Source organism: Rhinoderma darwinii, chromosome 1 (genome assembly GCF_050947455.1).
Source record: "Rhinoderma darwinii isolate aRhiDar2 chromosome 1, aRhiDar2.hap1, whole genome shotgun sequence".
Classification (NCBI taxonomy): domain Eukaryota; kingdom Metazoa; phylum Chordata; class Amphibia; order Anura; family Rhinodermatidae; genus Rhinoderma; species Rhinoderma darwinii.
The window spans coordinates 588,862,807-588,877,536 of NC_134687.1; positions in this window are offsets into that span (position 1 = coordinate 588,862,807).

The following is a 14,730-nucleotide window of genomic DNA, read 5'->3' on the forward strand; positions in this document are numbered from 1 at the left end:
GTGTCGGGATTGTGAATAGACATTGTGTCCTGGCTGGAAGCTATGTGTATTAACTGTCAAGACACTTCAGTAACGTTAATGTGTTCGTATGTGACTGCACATCATGATCTAGCAAGATCACTATGTGAAGAGTAAATGTATGGAGAAAAGTGTATGACGCTGATTGGTCACTGATTGGTCAGCGTCATACACTTCTCTCCACAACGCCCACTGGGTCAAAAAGTAAAACACGCCCAGTTGTCTATTAACCCCTTTAGGACGCAGCCTGTTTTGGCCTTGTGGCACAGCCGATTTTTTTCAAATCTAACGTGTCATTTTATGTGGTAATAACTCCGGAATGCTTTTACCTATCCAAGCGATTCTGAGATTGTTTTCTCGTGACATATTGTACTTTATGATAGTGGAAAAATGTGGTCGATAAATTCAACATTTATTCGTGAAAAACACCAAAATTTAGAGAAAATTTCTAAAAATGTGCATTTTTCTAAATTTAAATGTATCTGCATGTAAAACAGATAGTAATACCACACAAAATACTTACTAGTTACCATTTCCCATATGTCTACTTTATATTTGCTTAGTTTTTTGAACGTCCTTTTATATTTCTAGGGCGTTACAAGGCTTAGAACTTTAGCAGCGATTTCTCATATTTTCAAGAAAATTTCAAAAGGCTATTTTTATAGGGGCCAGTTTAGTTCTGAAGTGGTTTTGAGGGCTTTATATATTAGAATCCCCCAATAAATCACCCGATTTTAAAAACTGCACCCCTCAAAGTATTCAAAACAGCATTCAGAAAGTTTCTTAACCCTTTAGGCGTTTCACAGGAAATAAAGCAAAGTAGAGGGGAAATGTACAAATTTGTAATAAAAAAAATTCTGTAACACAGAAGGTTTTACCAGAGAAATGCAACTCAATATTTATTGCCCAGGTCCTGCAGTTTATAGGAATATCCCACATGTGGCTCTAGTGTGGTAATGGACCGAAACACAGGCCTCAGAAGCAAAGGAGCACCTACAGGATTTTGGGGCCTGCTTATTTTTAGATTATATTTTAGGCACCATGTCGGCTTTGAAGAGGTCTTGTGGTGCCAAAACAGTGGAAACACCCCAAAAGTGACCCCATTTTGGAAACTAGACCCCTCAAGGAATTTATCTAGGGGTATAGTTAGCACTTTGACCCGACAGGTATTTTGCTATATTTATTGGAGTTAGTCTGTGAAAATGAAAATCTACTTTTTTTTTCTGAAAAAACATAGAAATTATAATAATATAGTAATATTTACAAGGAATAAAGAAGAAAATGCACACCAACATTTGTAAAGCATCTTCTCCCGATTATGGAAATACCCCGTATGTGCTAATGAACTGATGTTTGGACTCACAGAAGGGCTCAGAAGGGAAGGAGCGCCATTTAGATTTTGGAGCGCAGATTTTGCTGGATTGGTTTTTAGTGCCATGTCACGATTGCAACGCTCTGGAGGGAACAAAACAGTGGAAATCCCCCAAAAGTGACCCCATTTTGGAAACTACACCCCTCAAGGAATTTTTCTAGGGGTATAAGTAAGCATTTATACGACACAGGTTTTTTGCAGAATTTAGTAGAATTAGGCCGTGAAAATGAATATAAACATTTTTGTCCACTAAAATGTTCAATTTTTTCATTTTCACAAGGGATAAAGGAGAAAAAGGTCGCCCTAAATTTGTAACGCAATCTCTCCCGAGTACGACAATACCCCATATGTGGTAATAATTTATTTTTTTAATAGAAATTAATTAACCTTTGCAGGACTGATCCTTTTTTGCTTTTCCATTTTAGTTTTTCACTCCACGTTTCCAAACGCTATAACTTTTTTTATTTTTCCATGAATTGAGCGGTTTGAGGGCTTATTTTTGGCAGGACGAGATGTAGTTTTTATTGGTACCATTTTTTGGTACATACAACTTTTTGATCACTTTTTATTACATTTTATTTTGAGCTTCATGACGAAAAATCTGTGATTTTGGCGTTTTAAATTCTTTATTTCTTACAGCGTTCATAATGCGCTATAAATGACAATTTTACTTTATTCTGCGGGTCGGTCCGATTACGGCGATACCATATGTATATAGTTTTTTTATGTTTTGCAGCGTTTGCACAATAAAGTCACTTCTTTATAAAATAATTTATTTTCTGTGTCACCATATTCTGAGAGCCATAACTTTTTTATTTTTCATTCTAAAAAGCTGTGTAAGGGTTGCTTTTTGCGGGACGGGTTGTAGTTTGTATTTGTACCATTTTGGGGTACATGTGACTTTTTGATCACTTTTTATTCTATATTTTGGGAGGGGTGGTGACCAAAAAATAGTGATTCTGGCATTGTTTTTAGCTCGTTTTTTTTTTTGCGGCGTTCACCGTGCGGTACAAATAACATTATAGTTTTATAGATTGGGTCGTTACGAACGCGGTGATACCAAATATGTGTACTGTTTTTTAACGGTTTCATTTTTTTCCTATAATAAGAGACTTATTATAGGAAAAAAAAATCTTTTATTTTTACACTTTTGTAAAACATTTTTATTAACTTTTTTTTACTTTTTTTCTTTACTTTTTACACTTTCTTTTTTTACCTGCAGCTCTGATCGCTGCTAGAATACATTACACTACCTAGGTAGTGTAACGTATTCTAACTGTCAGTGTGACGTCACAGTAAGGGCAAGGCCCCACGTAGCGGAATTGCTCTGGAATTCCGCTGTGGACACTCCGCAGCGTTAATCCGCAGCGGACCCGTTTCTCCATTGCCTTCCACTGCTTTTTAGTAGTGTTCGTTTAGACAATGCGGAAAATTCCGCTGCGGAGCATAGGCTGCGGTGCGGAATTTGGTGTCCGCAGCATACAATGGTTGTTGCGGAGGTGTGGCGGACTGTTTGCGGACTCATTGCGGAATTTCTCCATTGTCTTCAATGGAGATTCTAAGTTCCGCAATGTAGTCCGCAGATGTTATGTAGATGTTATGTGTGCTGCGGAGCGTATTGGTTTTTTAACTTGACATTTCTTCATTCTGGCTGGACCTATGTGTATTTCTAGGTCTACAGCCAGACTGAGGAAGTCAATGGGGCTCCCATAATTACGGGTGACTACGTGTGTGCACCCGTAATTACGGGTGACTATGTGTGTGCACCCGTAATTACGGGAGCGTTGCTAGGCGACGTCAGTAAATAGTCACTGTCCAGGGTGCTGAAAGAGTTAAACGATCGGCAGTAACTGTTTCAGCACCCTGGACAGTGACTTCCGATCACAATATACAGCAACCTGTAAAAAAAATAGAAGTTCATACTTACCGAGAACTCCCTGCTTCTTCCTCCAGTCCGGTTTCCCAGGATGACGTTTCAGTCTAAGTGACGGCTGCAGCCAATCACAGGCTGCAGCGGTCACATGGACTGCCGCGTCATCCAGGGAGGTCGGACTGGATGCCGAAAGAGGGACGCGTCACCAAGACAACGGCCGGTAAGTATGAAATTCTTTTACTTTTACTAGGGAAAGTGCTGTCCCTTCTCTCTATCCTGCACTGATAGAGAGAAGGGAAATACTTCACCTCAATACGCAGCGGCTAGTCCGCATCAATTTAATGCCAATTTTGGGCAGATCCGCCACAGAATCTGCAACGCAGATTCTGTGCGGCATTGATGCGGACAGTTGCGGAAGAATTCCGCCACGTGGGGCCATGCCCTTAGGGTATGTGCACACGATAACGTCAATTACGGCTGAAATTACGGAGCTGTTTTCAGGAGAAAACAGCTCCTGCATTTCAGACGTAATTGCTCGTACTCGCGTTTTTCGCGGCGTCCATTACGGACGTAATTTGGAGCTGTTCTTCATTGAAGTCAATGAAAAACGGCTCCAATTACGTCCCAAGAAGTGTCCTGCACTTCTTTGACGAGGCTGTTATTTTACGCACCGTCTTTTGACAGTGACGCGTAAAATTACAGGTCGTCGGCACAGTACATCAGCAAACCCATTGAAATGAATGGGCAGATGTTTGCCGACGTATTGGAGCCGGGTTTTCAGGCGTAATTTGAGGCGTAAAACGCCTCCATTACGCCTGAAAATAGGTCGTGTGAACCCAGCCTTAATCTACGAGGACCAGCCAGGGGCTGATCCTCATAGGCTTCCGTACATGGCAGACCCGGAGGCCGTTGTCTGGCCCCCGGGCGCCATCACAAGCATCAGCAGCCCCCACAATTGCATGGGGGCTGCTGATGTGCTACAAACCCCCTACATGCGGAGATCGCATTTAACGGGTTAATTGCCGAAATCAGCGGCAATAAGCCGCTGATCGGCAACAGTGGAGTGTCAGCTGTCAGGGACAGCTGACCTCCCGGTTCCCGATGCACACTGTCACAGACACTGTCGCCGACAGTGTGCATCGCGAACGGCAGTGTCGTCCTGTGACTCTTTTTTTTAAAACATAATTTTTATTAACAGTTTTCACATTTTCTTATAAACATTTCACGTAAAGGTTGCGTCATCAGTGCACAGCACTCAACTGCCAACAAATTAACATTAAACTAACACAACATAACATACAATCATGGCATAAGTTTTGATCCTCATATCAATTGAAAAAACATGACTTCCCCTATCCCTGAACACGACTTAGGTCATCAATGAGCAGCTATGTCCCCTCTATCCCCTAACTAGATTAAAGTTGCAAGCCTCCTAAAGTGCCTGCCAGGATCTGCGTATGATACCACGCTGTGTGCCTGAAAGGCGTAACAATTTCCACCACCTCGGCCGCTGTGCACTGCGATTCTATAAATATTTGCCATTTAGCGAATAACTTCTTGGTTCCCGTTTCTTTCTGTCTTTCCACCTCCACCCGCTCGAGAGCTAGTTACTGTTTCAAACGGGACACTATCAGGTCTAGCCCCGGCGTGTCAGTTTCCAGCCATTTACCTAGAAGGCATCTCAAGGCCACCAGTAAAATCGTGTGTACCAGCAAAGGAGGAGATCTCACCCCTCGAGCACCCTCTTCCTCCGGCGGTTGCGCCTGATGGAACAGCAATGTTTGAGGCGTCATTGGGAGTTTCACCTTCCAATGATCCGAAATATATTTGTGTACCATCCCCCAATATCGTTTAGTATGAACACAACCCCATACCCCGTGCCACAAATTCGTCAGGAGGGTGTGACATTTGGGACAACACGTAATGCGGTCGGGTAAGGATTGTGAAGGCAAAATATTAAAGCCATATATAACCAAATGCATCAATTTAAAATAGGTTTCCCTCCAGCTCTCGTTCACGATACTCCTCCGTACCGTCTCCCAACCCTCCAATATGGTCTCGCCTATACCCGGATCTTGAGTCCATCGTTCCCAGACTTTGAACATAGCCCGTGGTCGCGGACGAACAAAACAAACCCTGAGTGCTCTATACAACCTTGAAATAGTCGCCCGAAAAGTCGTTGGACCTATGACCTCATCTAGAGTATGAGTGGTGGCTTCCTTATTCAAATCCCTGAGCCTAGAGGTGCAGAATGAGCGCACCTGAAGAACTTGTAAAAAATTAACCCTATCCTCTAAGGGTCTAAGTTTAGCGCTGATTTCTGCCCCGGTTAACCATCTCCTTTCCTCTATATGCATAAGGTCCCCTGCGTTATCAATGCCTGCATTCCCCCAAGAGGCAAATCTGTCCCCACTGTCCACTCCCGGTAGGAATTCCGGGTGTCCACACAACGGCATATGTTTAGAGAGCAGGTGAGGCAGGTCAAAGAGTTTACGAACCGCTTTCCAGGCTAGGACTGTATCTCTCAGCACAATGGAGGTTTTGAGACGGCACGGAAGAGAAGCAACTCTACAATGTAACAAGGCTTTCAGGTTCCAGGGTGAGGCGTACGCCCCTTCCAGATCTAAGTTAGAATAATGGCTCGTTTCGTGGAGCCAATCCACTACATGACGAAAGAGACATACCACATTATAACCCCTGATATTTGGGAAATTGAACCCCCCCCCCCTCTTGCTTGCCCATCATGAGCTTAGTGAGTGCAATGCGAGGCCTCTTTCCTGCCCATATAAATTTTGTGAATGAGGAAGTCAGTTTGGAGACATCCACATGTTTCAGTAAGAGCGGGAGTGTTTGAAAGGGGTATAGCAATCTGGGGAAACTAACCATCTTAATCAAGTGGCACCTCGCCAGAAGGGATAACGGCAACTGGCACCATCTGGTGAGTTCCGCTTGTATTTTTTTAAATAGCGGTGGGTAATTTAGGCAATACAGGGTGTCTGGCACCTTCCCTATCTTAATGCCTAGATAAGTAATGCAGTGCTTAACCGGAGATATCCCACATCCCAAGGATTGCCAAAAGGTCTTAGGTAGTGGTTTGCCCAACTCCAGCAGTTCGCTTTTAGCTATGTTGACTTTGTATCCCGAGAATTTCCCAAAGTCCTGTAGAAAATGAAAGACCGGCAGTAAATGCTCTTGAGGATTTGACATAAAAAGTATAACGTCGTCAGCAAACAGGGCTAACTTAACTGCCAGTGACCCCACCTGAATACCTCTGAACACTGCGGACTCCTCCAGAAATCTAGCCATAGGTTCCACTGCTAGATTAAATAATAGTGGCGACAGGGGGCATCCCTGACGGGTCCCTTTATGCAATTGAAAGGGAGCCGACAGAAATCCTGAGGAAGTCTATCAGGAGGCTGGTCCTGATAGGCTTCCGTACATGGCAGACACGGAGGCCATTACTTGGCCTCCGGTCGCCATGCTAGCCATCTGCAAACCTCACGATTTCATTGTGAGGTCTGCCGTTGTGCTAGAAACCCCTAAATTGCGGCGATTGCAATCGATCACCGCAATTAAGGGGTTAATTGCTGAAATCAGCAGAAATAAGCCGCTGATCGGCATGCAGTGGAGTGTCAGCTGTCAGGGACAGCTGTCCTCCCGGTTCACACTATCGCCGACAGTGTGCACCGGGAACTGCGCAGTAAGGGCTCGATTACACAAACGTGATATACGTCCGTGCAACGCACGTGATTTTCACGCGCGTCGCACGAACCTATATAAGTCTATGGGGCCGTGCAGACAGGTGCGTGGTTTTTATGCAGCGTGAGTCCGCTGCGAAAAACTCACGACATGTTCTATATTTGTGCGCTGTTCACGCACCCATTGAAGTCAATGGGTGCGTGAAAACCACGCATCTCACACGGAAGCACTTCCATGGGACAAGCGTGAATCGCGCAACAGCTGTGAAAAGGATGAATGAAAACAGAAAAGCACCACGTGCTTTTCTGTTTACAAACATCCAAACGGAGTGTCATAATGATGGCGGCTGCGCGAAAATCACGCAGCCGCGCATCATAAAGGGCTGACACACGGAGCTGTTAAAGGGAATGTGTTGCCAGCAAAACATGGTTTTTTTTTTTAGTTAAACAATTAGTGTGTAGGTGATTAAACATTGTTCGAATTTTTTTAATTTTTTCCACGAGTCAGGAAATATTATAAATTGGATTCAATTTATAATATTTCCCAGCACTGGTCACTAGATGGAGCCATTCCCAAAATTGCAGCATTGCATGTGGTAAAGCAACCACATTGCTTTATGCTGCAAAATTGGGAAAAAATCCCTCGCTCTAGTGAGCTCTCAGAATCCCCCCCTCCTTTATCCTGGCTAGTGCCGGGAGAAACGAGGGGTTTGAACGGTCTAACCTCCTACACTGTGTGTCGCCATTTTTTGAGCTAACACACAGTGTAGAATGTTTACATACACTAGTAAAACACACTGAAACACGAACATACATAGAAATCACTTACCTGCTCCAGTCGCCGCCGGTCCCTCCGGTCCGTCCGCTCCGTCTGTTGCCGCTGCTCTATGTGCACAAGTCCGGAAGCCGCGACCGGAAGTAGTAATCTTACTGCCCGGCCGCGACTTCCGGTCCACAGGAAAATGGCGCCGGACGGCGCGCATTTCAAATCGGACTGTGTGGGAGCGGCGCATGCGCCGTTCCCACACACACGGCGTACACCAAAGTGGATGGAACAGGCCCCGTTCGCAGTCCCTATGGGACTGGAGCTGCCTTATTCCATGTCTGTATGTGTCGTTAATCGACACATACAGAAATGGGAAAAAAAATGGCAGCCCCCATAGGGAAGAAAAAGTGTAAAAATAGAAAAAAGTAACACACAAACACACAAATAAATATAAACGTTTTTAATAAAACCCTAACATAAAACTGATATTAAAAAAAAAATTTGGTGACACTGTTCCTTTAAGTGCCTTTTGCGCAGGCAAAACGCACACGCTCGTGTGAATCCGGCCTAACTGTACGTCCCCGTGCGCTAAGACACTGGCCACCCGGACGTACAGTTGCGTCGTGGTGCGCCTAGGGGTTAAGAAAGTCATTAGCAGAAATCTAAAATAGGTCATAACTTGGTGAAAATAGAACGTTTTTCTAAGTAAAAAACACTGCTGTAATCTACACTACAGCGCCGATCACGGTATGTAGAACAGCGGTCTCAAACTCGGCCGGGTAAGTGGGCCGCATATAGAAAAAATGTGCAGTTGACAGGCCGCATTACTTTCAAATTTGATAACAATACAAAATTTGCGAGATTTCTCCATGTGCTTATTTCAACAATCCAGTTTTCCAGCTTAGGCTATGTTCACACGGAGTATTTTGGGGGAGGAATATCTGCCTCAAAATTCCGTTTGGAACTTTGAGGCAGATATTCCTCTCCCTGCACGCCGATTTTCGCGGCAATTATCGCGCCGCGGGCATAAAACAGCGAGAAATACGCTTTCTCTTGCCTCCCATTGAAGTCAATGGGAGGTCAGAGGCGGAAGCGCCCGAAGATAGGGCATGTCGCTTCTTTTTCCCACGAGGCAGTTTTACTGCTCGCGGGAAAAAGACGCCGACGCCTCCCATTGAAATCAATGGGAGGCGTTCTCGGGCCGTTTCTGCCGAGTTTTGCGACGCGGTTTCCGCGTCAAAAAACTCGGCAAAATACCCCGTGTGAACATAGCCTAAGGGTATGTTCAAACGCAAACTAAAAAACATCTGAAAATACGGAGCTGTTTTCAAGGGAAAACAGCTCCTGATTTTCAGACGTATTTTAAGACACTCGCAATTTTCGCTGCGTTTTTCGCAGCGTTTTTTACCGCCGTTTTTTTGGAGCATTTTTCAATAGAGTCTATTAAAAACGTCCCGACAAGTGACATGCACTTCTTTTTCGCAGCCTATTTTTTACGCGGCCGTTTTTCAAAATGGCCGCGTAAAAAAACGGCACATCAGAACAGAATGCCGTTTTTTCCCATTGAAATCAATGGGCAGATGTTTGGAGGCGTTCTGCATCCGATTTTTCTGCCGTTTTTCGGACGTTTACAGCCCGAAAAACGGCTGAAAATAGGCCTTGTGAACATACCCTTAGTGTTGCTAAATACAGTCCAGCGGCTCAGTTGGCAGCGCTTGGCAGACACACAAATTTCAAGATTGGGCAGCCCCTTTTGAGATAGTGCCACAGAGCCCTCTGTAGAAACTGCCACAGTGCCCTCTGTAGAAACTGCCACAGTGCCCTCTATAGATACTGCTACAGTGCCAGTCACAGTGCCCTCTGCCGATACTGCCACAGTGCCCTCTGTAGATACTGACACACACCCCTAGGTAATGCCAGTGTCCTCTGTAGATACTGCCACACACCCACAGTGCCCTCTGTTGATGCTGCCACAGTGCCCTCTGTAGATGGTGGTACAGTGCCCTCTGTAGATGCTACCACAGTGCCCTCTGTAGATAATGCCACATGCACCCCTTGTAGATAGTGGCACACACACACCTCTTGTAGATAGTGCCACCCCCCCCCCCCCCCCATTAGACGCTCCATTGGGGCTCCATCTAGGAGTGGAACCCCCAGCCAGAGCGTTGCCGACGCTTTGGCCAGGGATTCCTCTGCTGGAGGAGCCCCTGATGTCACTGTCCATACACAGTGATGTCAGGGGATCCTCCTGGACCGGAATGTGATGTTAGGGGCAACCCCAGAGCCGGTGTCCCAGAGCAGAGCTCTGCTCCGGAACTCTGGTGAAGCAACTGACATCAGTGTCCATATATGGACAGTGATGTTAGGGGCTTGCCCAGAGCTGGGAGTCCCGGAGCAGAGCCGCTTCTAGCACTCTGCCTAGGATTCCAGCTCTGCTCCTGACATCACTGTTCATATATGGACTGAGATGTCAGGGGCAACCCCAGAGCTGGGGGTCCCGGGCAGAGCGCTAGTAGCGCTTCTACTGGGACTCCAGCTGTGCTCCTGACATCACTGTCCAGCTCTGGGGAAGCCCTAGATATTGCTGTCCATATGTGGACAGAGATGTCAGGGGATTCCACAGAGTCTCGGAGCAGAGCCTATACAAGCGCTCTGCCTGGGACTCCGGCTCTGGGGAAGCCCTAGACTTCGCTGTCCATATATATGGACAGCGATGTCAGGGAATTCCACAGAGTCCCGGAGCAGAGCCGATACTAGTGCTCTGCCAAGGACACGGCTCTGGGGACGACCCTGACAACACTGTCCATATATGGACAGTGATGTCAGGGAATTCCACAGAGTTCTGGAGCAGAGCCGATACTAGCGCTCTGCCCAGGACTCCGCTCTGGTGAAAACCCTGACAACACTGTCCATATATGGACAGTGATGTCAGGGAATTCCACAGAGTCCCGGAGCAGAGCCTATACTAGCAGCTCTTTGTCCCGGGGGCCGCAGGTGACAGCCTCAGGGGCTGCATGCGGGCCGCGTGCTTGAGACTCCTGATGTAGAAGATAGGGCACTTATAATGTGGTGACAGAGCCTCTTTAAAGATAATAGTTACACTCTTAGTGCTAAGATGTTTTGTACTGACAGTAAGGTTAAAGGAATTTTCAGACTTTCACAGGATCTCATTGACTTATAATGGGGTCTATCGAGTTCCGTCGTGGTGTCTGTAGTTTTGATTGCTCAATCATTGCTTGAGAAAGACCCATGTTAGGGTCAAAATGTCACAATGTTTAGGTAAATAAAGGCTTTTAGCTTTAGAGGATCAAGAACGGGTGCTGCAGGTTTTTTTTTCTATTTTGCCTGCTATTATACCACTGATGCAGCCTTAGGGTATGTGCACACGATGAGAGGCTTTTACGTCTGAAAAGACAGACTGTTTTCAGGAGAAAATAGCTGCCTCGTTTCAGACGTAATTGCTCCTCCTCGCATTTTGCAAGGCTTCTCTGACAGCCGTAAATTTTGAGCTGTGCTTCATTGAGTTCAATGAAGAACGGCTCAAATTACGTCTGAAAGAAGTGTCCTGCATTTCTTTTGACGAGGCTGTAATTTTACGCGTCGTCGTTTGACAGCTGTCAAACGACGACGCGTAAATTACAGGTTGTCTGCACAATACGTCGGCAAACCCATTCAAATGAATGGGCAGATGTTTGCCGACGTATTGTAGCCCTATTTTCAGACGTAAAACGAGGCATAATACGCCTCGTTTACGTCTGAAAATAGGTCGTGTGATCCCAGCCTTAGGGTATGTTCACACGCTAGCTGGCTTTTACGTCTGAAATGACAGACTGTTTTCAGGAGAAAACAGCTGCGTCGTTTCAGACGTAAAAGCTCCTCCTCGTATTATGCGAAGCGTCTTTGACGTTTGTAATCTTGAGCTGCTCTTCATTGACTTCAATGTGTCCTGCACTTCTTTGACGAGGCAGTCACTTTACGCGTCGTCGTTTGACAGCTGTCAAACGACGACGCGTAAATGACAGGTCGTCCGCACAGTATGTCGGCAAACCCATTCAAATGAATGGGCAGATGTTTGCCGACGTATTGTAGCCGTATTTTCAGACGTAAATCGAGGCATAATACGCCTTGTTTACGCCTGAAAATAGGTAGTGTGAACCCAGCCTTAGGGTATGTTCACACGTGCACGTCCGTAACGGCTGAAATTACGGGGCTGTTTTCAGGAGAAAACAGCACCGTAATTTCAGCCGTAATGGCATGTTGAGGTGCTTTTTGCTGCGTCGATTACGGACGTTAAATGGAGCTGGTTTTCTATGGAGTCCATGGAAAACGGCTCCATTTACGTCTGAAGAAGTGACAGGCACTTCTTTGACGCGGGCGTCTTTTTTACGCCCCGTCTTTTGACAGCGGGGTGTAAAAAAAATGACCGTCGGCACAGAACATCGTAAGACTCATTCTAATGAATGGGCAGATGTTTGCCAACGCTATCGAGGCGCATTTTCGGACGTAAATCGAGGCGGAAGACGCCCGAATTACGTCCGTAAATAAGCCGTGTAAACATACCCTGAAAATGATATGTAGGACGTAGAAGAACTTGTAACAATGGAAAACAGTTGACTGTCAGCAGAGAGATCACATGTAAGGCCCCATGCACACGACCGTAAAAAAAACTCCGTTTTTGCGGACCGCAATTGCGGTCCGCAAAAACTGACCCATTCACTTTCATTGAATGCGGACACCTTTTCCGTAGCACTACGGAAGGGTGTCCATGCCGTGAAAATGTTCCGGGAATTATGGAACATGTCCGTTCTTTTGCATTTTGCGGGCCGTGCTCCCTTACTTTGTATGGGAGCACGGGCCAAAAATGCGGCTGTCAGTCGGCGGCCGGCCGTGCCCGCAATCGTGGGCCGTGATTGCAGGCACGGTCGTGTGCATGGGGCCTAATTCTGGATCTGGACTATCTTGTCACAGGTCAGGGAAGCTCCTGGAAGGTCATTTCTGGAGAAAGATCTGCTGTAATCTTATGATCAGTGATAGTGGGGGGGGGGGGGGTATGTGCTGTAGACTGATGATCAGTGATAGAGGGGGGGGGGTCTGTGCTGTAAACTGATGATCACTGAAATAGGGGGCGGTTTGTGCTGTAGACTGATGATCAGTGATAGAGGGGTTGGGGTCTGTGCTATAGACTGATGATCACTGAAATAGGGGGGCGGTTTGTGCTGTAGACTGATGATCAGTGATAGTGGGAGACTGGTGGTCAGTGATGGGGTGGGGGGGTATGTGCCGCGGACTTATAAGTGATAAAGGGGGGGTAATGTTCTGCAGACTGATGCTCAGTGATGGGGTGGGGGTGTCTGTGCGGTAGACTGATGGTCAGTCTAGGGGGTCTGTGTTGTAGACTGAAGGTCAGTTATTGAGGGGGGGTCTGTTCTGCAGACGGTTGGTCAGTGTCACAGGGCGGAGGTCTATGACTGTTGGTCAGTAGCGCGATAGATGGCGCGCTTAGTCCGGCCAGTAGTGGGCGCTCTGTCTCTGCTTTCCTTCACCCATGGACACCCTGCTCCTGTTCGCACCTTGCGCTCTTTTCTCCATACATTGGCGCCTTCTGTGCCATCGCTACCCGTTGCCATGTGTCCTGAGTGTACACAGAAACCAACGTCTATAACTGCGGCGGGAATGTGTGACCCGGAGCAGGTGGCGGCAGATAAGTGTCTATTCGGAGGGTCGGTTACTTATATGAATGCATTAACCCCTCACTAGCCAGGCATAACCCTGGAAGCATTTGTTTTTAGTATCATTGACAATTATCATCATCGATCATAAAACTGTTTTCATTGTTACATGTCGGGCCAGTTTAGTTTTACTTCTATTACCCTATTTATTATGTCAATCTCTCTGTGACCAGTGCTTTACGGCAATTGTACGTAGGATTTTTGTGATTGTTGTAGATAGCGGTGCAATATTGCGTTTAATAACCGCTAATGTTTTGGATATGGATATCATCTGCAGGGCACTCAAATAATGGGGACCAAGACTAGTGTGCATGGCTCTGTTCACACTGCTTTCAGCGCGTATGTCACATTGGACTGTAAGAATAGCGCGACATTCTTGCATCAAAACAATGGACCGCAATGGCATTGTGGCTTCCGTGAACTAGAACCAAGACGCAGATGTGAATATGGCCCACGAGAAAGGGGGACTGCTGTCAGATGTCCTTGGTCCACATCTCTGAGGGGGCCGGTTTTAGACAAAGTGTGGCCCTAGGCAAAGTCAAAAGTGGGGCCCCAAATGCTGAATTAGGGCCTGTTCACATCTGCCTCGGGGTTCCGTTGATGGCTTCCGTCATACCTTTCCGTCAGGGGAGTCCATGAACGCAAACCAAACTGAAACCGTAACTTTCCGATTGCATTACCACTGATTTGAATGGTAATGTTTCCGTTGCAAATGTTTTCCGTTTGTACCCGTTTCGTAAGGTTACCGGTTTTTGGGTGAAAACAATAGCGCAGTTGATTCCGTAAAAAAATTAATGGAAATCTGATGGAACAGAGACAAGCAGAAACCATTTGCCTTCCGTTGAAGGGTTCCTCCGACAGAAAGGTCTGACGGAATTCATTAACGGAAACCAAACGCTGATGTGAACACACCCTTAGGCCTTATTCACACGACCGTGTATTACGTCCGTGCTACGCGCGTGGAAATCGTTCTGACAGGTCGTGATTTTCACGCATTGTGTGTCCGCTGCGTAAAACTCACGACATGTCCTATACTTGCCTGTGTTTCGCGCAGCACGCACCCATTGCACGGCACACGGAAGCACTTCTGGGTGACGAGCGTGATTCGCTCTACAGTTGGTAAAGAAGTGAAGGGAAACATAAAAGCCCCTCCTTTACTGTTTCGTAACATCAAAACAGAGTGTCATAATGATTCCGGCTGCGCGAAAATCACACAGCCACGCACCATATACAGATGCCACTGAATTTTTGCGCGCGCAAAACGGACACGTTCG